The 13,215-nt window shown below is 34.7% G+C and overlaps 1 pseudogene; it reads left to right on the top strand.

The window, feature by feature from the left end:
* The first annotated feature begins 1,491 nt into the window (after positions 1-1,491).
* Positions 1,492-1,590, top strand: LOC141490279 (U6 spliceosomal RNA; annotated as a pseudogene).
* The last annotated feature ends 11,625 nt before the right edge of the window (positions 1,591-13,215 follow it).

Genomic DNA, 13,215 nt, shown 5'->3' with positions numbered 1-13,215 from the left:
ATTCTATGTAAAATTTAAAAGACAAACTTTGACCAAAATGTGTGTGCATTATCAAAATACGATTGATGACAGGTGTTCAAAACCTGATCCAGACTAAACACTGACATTTATTCTGTTGCCAGACTTCAAATACTAAGTAAAAATAATAATAATGTCCCCTCCAGGCTTCATTCTTAGTAAACACTTGCTGCATTAAATCAATAGAGCCAAGGAAGAGAAGAAACTAAAATAAGATATTAATAATTCAATACAACCAAGGGAATACTCTCTGGCAACTCATCTATGTCTTCTCATGTTGGGACTGTGTACTCCTAAAAACCTTCAAGGGATTCATTCATCAGTCAAAGGTCTTCCTCTCTGCCTATTGACAGCAAACAAAAGCAAGATATTTAGTTGTTTTTTTATTTTATATCCAATTTCATGATTTTTAAGCACAAATTTACAAGACCTTCTTTTTTTTTCTTCTTTTTTAGGGAAAAAAAAGCCCTTTCAGGCTGATGAGGTGTTCAAAAAGAAACCATTTTTAGAACACATAAAATAAAATTCTACAAGGCATTCTGAAATCAAGGAGCTTTAACTATAACTAGAGGAGCAGAAAGACAGTAATAAAAAGAAGGGGAAAGAGAAGGGTGTCTTCATTTTTTTGTAATTCTATAAAAGGATAAAAAAAAGGAATATGATAAATGTTGGAGAGGATGTGGGGAAAGTGGGACACTGATGCACCTTGGTGGAGTTGTGAACTGTTAGAATCATTCTAGAGAGTACTTTGAAAGATGCCCAAAGGGCAAGAAAACTTGATATCCTCTATTCCAGAAATACCACTACTAGGTTTATATCCAAAGAGATAATAAAAAAGAGAAAAGAATTAACAAGTGAAAAAATATTTATAACTACCCTATTTGTGGTAGCAAAATATTGGAAATTGAAGGAATGCCCATCAATTTGGGAATAGCTGAGCATATAGCTGTGCTATATGAATATAGTGGAATAATAAAAAATAAGAAATGATGTACAATAAGAAATGATGAATAGGCAAATTTCAGAAAAACCTTGGAAAGACCTGTACAAACTGATCCAAAGTGAAATGAGCAGAATCAGGAAAACATTGCACAGTGACAGCAGCATCAGCAACGCAGTGATCCAAACACAAGTACAAAGGGACTCATGAAGGAAAATGCTATCAAAAGAACTGAGGAACTCTGAATGCAGATCAAAGCATGCTTTTTTCATTTACTATATTCTTTTATGATTTTTTCCTTTTAATTTGTTTCTTCTTTCACAACTGTAATATGTGAATATAGTTTACATAATAGTGCATGTATTTCAAATTGTCTGCCATTTTCAGAAGAAAGGAGGGGAAGGAGAGAGAAAAATTTGGAACTCAAAATCATGTAAAAATGAATGTTAAAAGTTGTCTTGACATGTTATTGAGGGAAATAAATGTCATTTTTAAAAAGTTAATTCTAACAAAAATTAACTTTTATAAGTTAATACTGCTTCAGCAGTACATATACTAAAATTGGGATGATACAGAGAAGATGGTCCCCATGCAAGGATGACTTGCAAATTTGTGAAATTTTCCATATTTTTAACAAAAAAATATTTTAAAAGATTTTTAACAAAAAAATATATGTTCTCTTATTAGTCTACTAGAAAAAGGGTCTACTAGAAAAGTCTGTTGATAAGGCAAAGGAGGTTATAAGATTGCTGACACAAATGGAATCTCTACATCAGAAGCAAAAAGAAAAAAAAAGCTGCAATAAAAAGATAGATTAAAGCAATTTGTCCAAAAGCTGTCTTCACTTTAAAAATGGAACTGATGCTATGCAGCTTCTACTCTGGTATTGTCTTTCACCTTTTCTCTGAGGTAGATATTATAGACAGTATTTCTATTTAAATGCTTAAATCATATTTAGGGGCAGCTAGGTGGCACAGAAGATAGAGCACCAGCCCTGGAGTCAGGAGGACCTGAGTTCAGATTTGACCTCAGACACTTAAAAATTGCCTTGGGCAAGTCACTTAACCCCATTGCCTTAAATAAACAAAAAAAAATTAAATCAAATTTATTTTTTCATTCCTGTTATCTTTGCTTAATAAAAGTTTTCATCTCTATTATTACAAATAACCTAAAGTTTCTATTTTTGATTAATGAGGTTTTTTTTTATTTTTTATTTTTAGGTTTTTGCAAGGCAATGGGGTTAAGTGGTTTGCCCAAGGTCTCACAGCTAGGTGATTATTAAGTATCTGAGGCTGGATTTGAACTCACGTACTCCTGACTACAGGGCCATTGCTCTATCCACTGCACCACCTAGCCGCCCCAATGAGTTTTAACAATACAAATAAATAGAAATTAATTTTTAAAGCTCATTCTAATTAATAATAAGTCATTTATTTTTCCAATGGCTAGAAAAACTCCCTTCATAACAAAGCCTTGGGCATATTTGGTGTTATTTATGCTCTTTTCTTTAATTTAGCAATGATTTTGAATATCTGCCAGAGAGCAAATGAAATGTCAGCTACCTCCTGACATTTCCAAGTATATCTATTTAACCTCTCATTTTTTTAAGTGAACTTTTTGGCAGGCACATTTTTTAATAAAGGTTTCAAAATTTAATCTGGTCCTTAAGTATGTATCTGTGTTATTCCACTGTGATTGTAAAGTCCCATTTTTTTTAATCAGGGGTAGGGAAGATGGAAAAAGCTAATATCTTATGAAAATGAGTAATGGTCTTTGATGAAACTGCCAGACTATAGCAACCCAGCCCTGAACCTGAGACAAAAAGAGAGCCTGGAGAGGCTTGTACTGCAAAGCTAGTCCCTAGATATTTATGTTAGTTATTACTGATTCCTGTGAAACTCTCAAAGATTCTAGCCAGATTAGCTTACCAAATAAATGCTCCTTTTCATTGATCTTTATGATCTATAACTCCTGAGAATTCAATAGAAACAAGATGGTTTCATTAAAATTTTAAAAGTTCGTCTTCTTTAAGTTAAGGGGAAAGGGGGGAATCAGATGCTTTTATCACTTACCATTCTCCAGAAAGATCATGAATCTTCCTGGCTGCTTCTCCTTTCACTGAGCCTTAAGAAATCACTAGGGAGGGAAATGAGCTATAGCTCCTGTGGAGGTGAAGAGGGAACATAACAATGACAGTGAAGCAAGTGGGACCCCAATGTAGGACAGTCAGAGATGTAACCTCCTGGGGATGCTCTGTCCCCTTCAACTTCTGGGTTCCCTGGGGTTAACCAACCCCATCCACCCACTGCCAGCAGATCCTGCATACCCTCCCAGGTACCTTTCCTACCCCATCTAGGGATTTTCCAGGGAATCCAACTTATCTTCCTGGTAATGTTTTTTGGCCCTGGATAAAAGCCAGCATATCCAGGCTGCCTAGTCCTCAGTCCCTAAGTCTCTACCCATCTCCTGGCCCTGGTGTATCTTCTATGAATCCTTTGATCCCAAAGGCAGTGGGGTTGAATATAGTGATGGATAAGAAACTAAGGAAGAAGATGAAGACTCATGAGAAAATGCACAAACATCACAAACACAGTAAGCACTCTTCTTACTCCTCCTCCTCGTCTAGTAATGACTCTGACTGAACCCTGGGACCTCCTCCTCTCAAGTCACACTACCACAGTTCTCCCATCAAGTCTTAGACAACAACATATTGTGCTGGGAGAAGATAATCTTGTAGCCCCAACCTCAGCCCAAATTCATTCACCCCTTTGCCTATATTGACAGGTAAAGTTTGAGGAAAGGATCCATGCTGGCTTGGAGAAATCCATTTTCTTACCTATTACTGATTTGTTTTTTTGTCTTTCATTCTCAAAGTGATTGAAGTTGGATTTGAACTCAGGTCTTCCTGACTCCTGACCCAGGGTTCTATCCTTTGCCTGACTTCAAGATCAGATCTACTGCACTACCAAATGTATCCATGCCTTTATGGTTTGTGACAATTAGTTGGTTGGTCCAAGATTTTCAGTGAGCAAAAGGCATGGCTGGGTGACCCCAGATAGGACCTCTTCAGGACAGCTACAAACCAGTTTCTCTAGAGCTATTCTTTAGAGTCTATTCAGAGTTGATTCAAAACAAAAGAGAACAAATTCATTCCTCACTCATCTCCTACCAACTCCTTAGAAGCAAAAAGCTAGAATCTTGATCTTGACTTTTTCAGAATTATTACTAACCTTCATTAGTTGTAAAATAAATTTACATCCAGTCCCCCCCCCAATATTTCACCAAAATGAAATTAGAAGCAAACACAGTTTTATGAATTATTGGATGATTTTTCTGAAAAGCTGATCTGTGGAAAATGTTTAAAAGCATAATTCATAGAAAAGCGACAGCTAGTATTTTTAGAGTTTATTCTCATTCTCAAAAATAGACACCAATTTCCTTCCAAATATCAGTAAGTCATTTGAGAAATGTTACTCATTTCAAAACTTTCATAAGATGTAATTGGAAAAATAAAATATAATATCAATTGGAGGAAAAAAAAGAAATGTTACCCAATTCTTGTCCCATTCTGATCTCAAAGTCACTGGACAGGGCAAAAGTGATCTTTAGAATAAATGCTCTTGGAAGGTGGGAAAATGCCTAATATCTATTTGAATCTAATACTATATCTAGTGCCTCCAATATTCCATACTATCTATGAAACATCCTGAAAGGCCTTCCTCCATCTAAATCTATTACTTTTTGTAGTTAACAGGGCATAATAAGGGTCATTCCTCATTCTGAATACACAAATATCCTTTTACTGTTTCATTCACATATTTTCTGAATTATTTCCCTTACACTCTAAGATTTATCATCTAAGTTATAAAGAGGATGCAATCTGTATCAATGGAAGGAGTTTCCACACTGATAAAATCATAAATCTTTGAGGTATTGCTGTCTGTCAGTTAACTCATGAAGTATTTCTGGAGTGCCTACCATGTGTCAGTCTCTGTGCTAAGCAATGATGATACAGAGAAAGGGGGGAGGATGCATCCTTTTACCATTTACACTAGATGTTCTTAATATTTTTTATATCCTAGATCCATTTGCAAATCTGGTGAAGTCTGAGAATCCCTTCTCAAAATAATTTTTTTAATTCATAAAACAAAATGCATAGGATTATGAAGAAAACTAATAATCTTGAAATAAAGATGCAACTTTTTTTTTCCTATCCAGGTTTGTAGACCCCAAGATAAGAACTTCTAACTTACCAAAGTCTTCATTGGAACTATGTTGCCTACTTATGCCCATTATTCCTCTTTCCATTGACCCTTAAATCAACTGCACCTTTACTTATTCAAAATTATATAGTCCCAATGGGAAAGCATACATGTTTTTAATTGGTTTTTGTAACAGAGAACAGCTTGAGGATCTTCAAAAATACTATTCTCCAAAAACAATATAGTCACTTCTACTTAATTCTGAGCTCAACACATTGTCTGTCTGAAGTAACTATCCTAAATATATATATATATACATATATATATATAAAGAGAGAGAGAGAATGATGAATTAACTCAAAGAGCTCATCTACCTAATGTTTGATCAATTAGTATTTTTGACCATTTAGTTCCTCCTGCAATGATTGGTAAATCAATCTCTTTTGAAAAACCATAGGTCTCACTGATTGTAATGTTTCTGGTCCCTGTAAAGTTAGAATCCAGATGATGTTAATCCCTCTGTCACTAATGATGAAGATATAATGGTATGACTTTAATGATTCTCACACCAAATATTCTGTAGATTAGTTTCCACTGCTCCTTAATATTTTAGGGATGATACTTTTCAGTCTTCTATGAATTCAATTTACAGAGAATTCTTTCAAAATTTAATGATTGCTATTGTACTATACATTTGAATGCTACCTATTCTATTCATAATAATTTTTAACCATACTGATTCATAAAGATCATTAATAATAAACATCTTAGGGAAAGTTTAAATTGTCTAAATATTGTTCACATGCCACCCTTGTCTTTCTGAACTTGGCTACCTTTCCAGGAATGAATTCAGTTCTTTTTTCTTCATTTCTGAAGTGTGGGTTAGTTAATTTATTAACTCTTTTTAAAAGTCTTTTACCCAGTTCTACTGGAAATAGTCAAGGAAAAATTAGATTTCCATCAGGCGTGCTACAGAAAGTCTTATTCCAATGAATAGGCAGTTGGACTATAAAGCCTTCAAGATTCCTTACTAATTTTTGATCTCTCAAAGTGCTAACTTTCTCATCTATAAAATTAGTAGCTTTACTAAATGTCCTTTAAAGTTTCACCCATCTCTTAACTCATAACTCCATGATTTGAATAAAATTTCATTGAAACCAAACAATTCATGTCAACAAAACCTTCTTGGTTTCAAGTCACTGAGCATGAACTTGGAGTCTGGGGGGGGGGGACTTAAAAACACATAATTTCTAATTAGTTTGACCTCCAATGATGGAATTATTAGCTCTTAGAATGGAGGGGGAAGTTATGCAAATTCATAAGTTCTTCCCCACTAACAAAAGAAAATAGGTTCTTTTTTACCTCTGCAGTTTTTAGAACTTTTCCAAGAAAGGAAAAAGAGTAAAAGGAATTGAATCTAAGATGATACCCCTATTTATAACCACATGATCATGGGGTTATAAATAGGAGTATCATCTTATTATATTAATCATTACATAATGAATCATAAGTGGAGCAAATGAATATATTCACATCTTTTGTCGGAAAAATGCAATGTCCTCAACAAGGTATCACCACCTTCTAAGCTCATCAGGCTACCAGAAAACTCCCAAGACCAAAACTTTACAATGATAATAGAAATTAAAGTATAATAAATACAAGAAAGACCTATAGATATGTAGATATGTGCCATGAGAGAAATACAAAAGTAAAAAAGAAATAGTTTGAAACTAGATGACAAAAATACCACAAAATAATTAACTCAAACCAATTAGACAATTATAGACAAAATTTCCTTAATTTACATTTTTAAGATTAAGAAGACCTTATCTTATCAATCATGATTCATATTAAGAAATAGACCAGTCCAAAGTGAAACAACAGACAAATTATTCCCCTCAAAAAAAATCTAAAAAAATAGGAAGATCACCAGAATATTAAATTGAACCTCTACAGTGGTAAAGTGATTAGAGTACTGAACCTGTGTAATAGACCTGAATCCAAATCCAGTCTTAGATATTTATGAGCTGTGTGACTCTGGGCAAGTCACATAAGCATAAATAGATCTCCATTTTGAAGAATTGGAATGAGAATAATAGTAGTGCCTACCTCTCAGTGTTTCCAAAGATAAAATGAGATATTTGCTAAGTATTTTACAAACCATAAAACTCTACATGAATGCTAGCTATTATTATTTTTATTATTATTATTACTATTACTAAAACATAAAAAATTTACACAATATGTGTGCATTTCTCTTGGGGGTTGTTATATGTGACACTGGATAAAGTACCCACAGCAGGCTGAAATTATAGATTCTTAAAAGTATCAAAGTTCAAGTGAAAAGCGCACTGATGATGATACTTGTCCTTCATTCTCAAAGAGGATAATGGCGATGCCAAGACAAACACATGATTTGAATTTGAGTGACAGAGGAGCTGTGCTAAGTCATCAGCCTCACTTTCTCTTCCTGAGACATCTGGATCCTGTGTCCAGATATGAATCAGGATGACTGGAGATAGCCCTGGATACAAGGTGGTCAGGGTTAAGTGACTTGAGTCAGTAAGTGCAAAAATCTGAGGCCACATTCGAACTCCTGTCCTTGTGACTCCAAGGCCAGTGCTCTATCTGCTGTGCTACCTAAGCAACTAAGAAATGAGTTGCTTCCAGGTAGGTCACAACTACATGAATTTAAGTACTCTAATATGTAAGAACTAACAGCCAGGAAAGCTTTCAAACTATAAAACTGGAACCTAAAAAATCATGCTTCAAGACCAATAATATTTAGAGGGACAGATAGATATAATGCTAGTCCAACAGTCCTCTCTCTCAAACAAAGTAATCAGCCTCATAGTCCCTGTCCCTGCATCCCACAAGGCAAGGATAGCAGTGTTCCTTTGGAAAACGGATGAACCCATAGTTCCAAGATATCTATTTAGAGATCTATACCTCCTTTCTACATCTATCTATACATTGAAGCATCCCAAATGTATCTATGTATTTGTATAGATATAGATATATAACCTATATAGGCAACACATACTTTCAATAATAAATCAATAAGCATTTATCATAAGTAATGGAACTGCAAATTTGAGTAAAAAGAAAAACAATCCCTGTCCTCAAGAAGCTTAGATTTTACTGGAGGAAGATGACATTTTCAAAAAGGAACTGAATAGCTGGGAGAAGAGAAGCAGGGGAAATTAAGGTATTCAGGCAGGGTTATCACACTGAAGTTTGGAAGCTCAGAAGCATAGCCAAGAAGGGAGTGAAGATTGGACTGGACTCCTCTCCTAAATAAAGGTCCTAGGAGGAACTCATCAATGGGAGAAGGGGACTGGCATGATAAATGGATGTTTCATCTCACTGGCAGGTGAGGAAGTTGCAGTCTCTGAGGGAAGTTCTGACTTTGGGAGAGACAAGAAGCATAGTTGGAAGGGGAATGAAGAAAGGCTGGCCAGTCTGGATCCCTCTTCAAAATGAAGATCAATTTATGCTTATGCAATGAAAGTTTTGCATCTATCCAGACCCCCCTTAAAATGGAGGCATTTGGAAACTCTGTTTGGAAAACACCGTGGACTTGCTTCTGAAAGAAACTATCCTTCATTCCCTTATTATGTAAATAGAAGTAGTCTTCCTTGATTGGTTGCACAACATTAACAGTCTGCCATCTTTAAAAATGCAAAAATGAGAAAAAAATCTTATGCTTTCTTGCTCACTCTTTCCTGCTACACCCAGAAGTTCATCCATATTCGGGATGCTCTGAACTAACTTGTCTGGGGAGAGCAGGAAAAGGGGTATACCTCCCCTCCCTCTCCTTTTAGACCTTGGTTTCTGTTGTGTTCTATTTGTCTTTCTTGGCTTCAAGTACAGGCAGTAATTCTCATTGGACCCAGAAATTTAAGCCATAATAACCTTAGAGTCAAGATTTCAGGTAGGATATTGCAGCCAGCTAGTCCAAAATCCAAGGTGCCTGGGATTCCAATCAAAGGGCCGTTTTAGATCTGGAACTGGGACCGTGCTGCATAGGAACTGATCTCATCTATGAACCTAATCCCATTTCCATCTCCAAACACTAAGGTAGTATGGAGGGTGGGAAGGTTTATATATTTGTTATAATGCCTTAGAAATAAATATTCCTTTGAATTGTTAATTGATTAAATGGTTAACTGGACCATTTGAGGGGACACCATCAGAGGGGACTGGAGCCAATGGCAAAGCACCTAGACATTTACACCTTAAAGAAACCTGGGGAAGAAGTGAGATGTGGCATGCTTTGTTTACAGTCAGTGGTGACCAGTTTTATACTTATACATTTATAAATGTACTTATTTATTTGGATGTTAAACTTATGCTTGACAAAAAAAGACTATTTTATGTAGAAATCTCCCAGGTCAAGCACTCACAGGGGAGTCAGAAGAAATGATACTGGAATACCCTGAAAGTCTCTCTTAAGAACTTTGGAATTGATTCTTCAGCATGGTAGACACTGGCACAGAACTGCCCAGCATGGGATGCCCTCATCAGTGAGGGTGCTGCACTCTATGAGTAAGGAAGAATTGAAGCAACTCAAAGGACACATGAGATACATAAGTTTAGAGTAACCACCCCAGGTGGTTCACAGGAGGACAATTTATGCCCAATCTGTGGTAAAGTATTCTGAGCTCATATTGGTCTGAGCAGCCATAGTCAGATAAACTGTAACTGGTCTCTAACACAGTGATGTCATTTAGGACTTCTTTGATAACAAAGGACAAAAAAAAATCAACTAATCAACTTATCTATGCACTTATAATATTCTCCTAGTGGAAAATAAGATCCTTGAAGTCTGATTTTCATTTTTGTCTGTTTTCCCAGTGACTACTACTGGGTCTTGCTCAAGGTAAATATGGTGTTGCTTGTGTTCAGTTAAGCTAAATTGGATTGAACTAGTTGCTCTTTAAAAGTCTTTCCATTTCTGAAATTATTTTGAAAATGTGTATTCATAATGCTGTGCTTTGTGACATTGTACCACCAAAAGAAATAGAAATGTTCTGAGTTATATTTTTAAGCTTTTTTCACATTTATTTTATTTTTAATTTTAATTTATGGAATAAAACAAGATTACCAGAGCATAGTATAATTAAAATAATGACTGCACATGAAACTGCAAATATATTATGTATAATTTGCTATTCCATTTTTTTTGCTTTTTTTTTTCTTTTAGGTTTTTGCAACGCAAATGGGTTAAGTGGCTTGCCCAAGGCCACACAGCTAGGAAATTATTAAGTGTCTGAGGCCAGATCTGAACTCAGGTAGTCCTGGCTCCAGGGCCAGTGATCTATCCACTGCACCACCTAGCCACCCTCCACTGTGCCACCTAGCTGCCGTATTCCATTTTAAATATATAATAGTTATCGTGAAAATTTATTTATTTTTCTTTTTTTCCCTTCCTTCCTTCCTTCCTCCTCACCCTAAAGATGACTTCTATTAGATGCAAAAAGGTATTATTCTAGTCATCAGCTCTTTTTCTGGTTGCAGATAGTGTCTCTCTTCATGTGTCCTTTATAGTTAATTTGGAAATTGATAATAGTCAAAATATATTATTTGATCAAACTTGTTCTTAAGACAATATTGCTGCTATTGTATACAATGTTCTCTTGGTTCTGAAGCTTTCCTCTTCATTATTTTGTGCAAATTCCATAGGTTACCTTTTGTTTCTTTGTAACTTTGGAATTGGATACCTGGATGAAATAATTCATGGTATCTGAATAACTGTGAAATTTTAATATATTTTAATATATTTATATATTATATTTTAATATATTTTAATATTTTAATAATAATGCCTCTTCTATCAAGAAAGAGTAAAGACTTATGAGTTGGACATCAGAAAAAAGTTTAAAAAATTATGTGCTATTGGCTATTAACACTGTGGGGTAATGCTACACATTTGATAACATTAGAATTTCTTTGCCAATTGGGAGGAAATGTTAATGATATGGGACTGTTAGGAGCACCAGCCCTGGAGTCAGGAATACCTAAGTTCATATCTGTCTTGACTTATCATGAGTAAGTCACTTAACCACATTGCCTCACAAAAACAACAACAACAACAACAAAGAAAAACGTTAATGACATCAAACATAATAAATTAGTACAGAAAAAGATAATGAAAAGTGTAAAACCCTAGCTTTGGAGATTGTCATTTCCAACATAAACGTATCTGACTTTTTGTTCAAAGGAAAAGAAAAATCAATTCATGTTCACTGTCAGAGCTATGAATTCAGAAATCTTCTGGTCTAAAAATAACAAAGGATTCAGTGCATATTAATAAAAAGGGGTTATCAAATGAACTCTCTCATAAATAACTCTATATTCCTAAGGATGCAATTTAAATACTTTTCAATATAAACCTTCTTTTTATGACTAAAATTATTTTAACACAATCCCCCTCTCCATGGCAACAACAGTTAACAGAGAATAGCATGGAGAATAAGAACAGAAGACTATTTATCAAGTGTGACAATTAATGCCTTGCTGTCTCATTTATTTGAAAAACATAAATTGTTCCAACAGAAAGGGAGAGACTTAGAGAGAGAACTATTCTATTATATATGCATTAGCTGCTTGAACTTCCAATCAAATTCTAAACAAGTTTTTGTATTAGCCATCGATCAAGTTTACCTAATAAGTTCTAAATTTTGCCACCATGTGGATTTTGCCCCTTTTTGAGAAAATTAAGTATTATGATTAGAATGACTAGCAATCTAAATGTCCTTTGTTTTTATTGTTTATTTTCAATCATTTCAGTTATATCAGACTCTTCCTGACTCCATTAAGCATTTTCTTGGCAAAGATATTAGAGTTGTTTGCAATTTCCTACTCCAGTTTATTTTACAGAAGAGGAAACTGAGTCAAAGAGAGCTACATGACTTGACCAGGGGTACAAAATATCCTTTCAATTACTTTAAGACTTTCAACAGACTGATAGAATTTCCTTTTCAAATTGAATTATAATATCTGGCACAGAATAGGCAATAAAAAATACTCATTGAGTAAATGAATGCACTTTACTTGTCCTTTCAGTTTGCTCCTATTCTCTGACTTCTCCAAAAATAAAGGTAAGGAACATTTGTATCTTGAACTTTAATTATGAGCAAATCTGTCCCTTCATACATAGTGACAAATGTAATTTCATCACCATTTTGTGCAACACAAGAAACAGTCAAAATATAGATTTTGAAATGTACACAATGACAAATATACTACTAACCATGTCTAGGCAAAATAGGGGTGATAAGAGTTCTCTGAGTTTTAGTTCACTTCAATTCTATATAACAAACATGGATTACATGCAGGAAGGGAGGGAGTTAATTAATGTATTGCCACTCTTCCATGTGCATAGTTTGCTTTTCATTCTAAAGTGGGTTGATCCAGTGATAATCATTTATTGAATGCCAGTTTCTGATTTCTTTAATTTTTAATTTTTAAATAATGTCTCTTCTATCAAGAAAGAGTCTGATGGGAATTCAGGGAAGCCTGGAGGGATTTGCATGAACTGATGCTGAGCAAGATGAGCAGAACCAGAAAAACATTGTACACCCTAACAGCAACACGGGAGTGATAATCAACCTTGATGGACTTGCTCATTCTGTCAGTACAACAATCAGGGACAACTTGAGGCTTTCTGCAATGGAGAATGCCATTGGTATCCAGAGAAAGAACTGTGGATTTTGAACAAAGACCAAGGACTATTACTTTTAATTTAGGAAAAAAAACTGATATCTTATTGTCTGATCTCGCTATCTCTTTTACTTTATGTTTCTTCCTTAAGGATATGATTTCTCTCTCATTACATTCAATTTGGATCAATGTATATATGGAAACAATGTAAAGTCTGGCAAATTGCCTTCTGTAATATTAGAGGAAAAATTGTAAAACTCAAAATAAATTTTTTTTAAAGTCTGAGTTGCTCTAAATATTAAAAAAATATAATAAGAGGTGTGGTTTTGTTCTATGAATCAGTACTGAAGGCCTATATTTACACAGACCAGATTCAGTCTTGAGCACCTA

Source organism: Macrotis lagotis, chromosome 5 (assembly GCF_037893015.1).
Source record: "Macrotis lagotis isolate mMagLag1 chromosome 5, bilby.v1.9.chrom.fasta, whole genome shotgun sequence".
Taxonomy (NCBI): domain Eukaryota; kingdom Metazoa; phylum Chordata; class Mammalia; order Peramelemorphia; family Peramelidae; genus Macrotis; species Macrotis lagotis.
The sequence above is the reverse complement of the archived record's forward strand: the minus strand, read 5'-3'. Positions and strand labels throughout refer to the sequence as shown.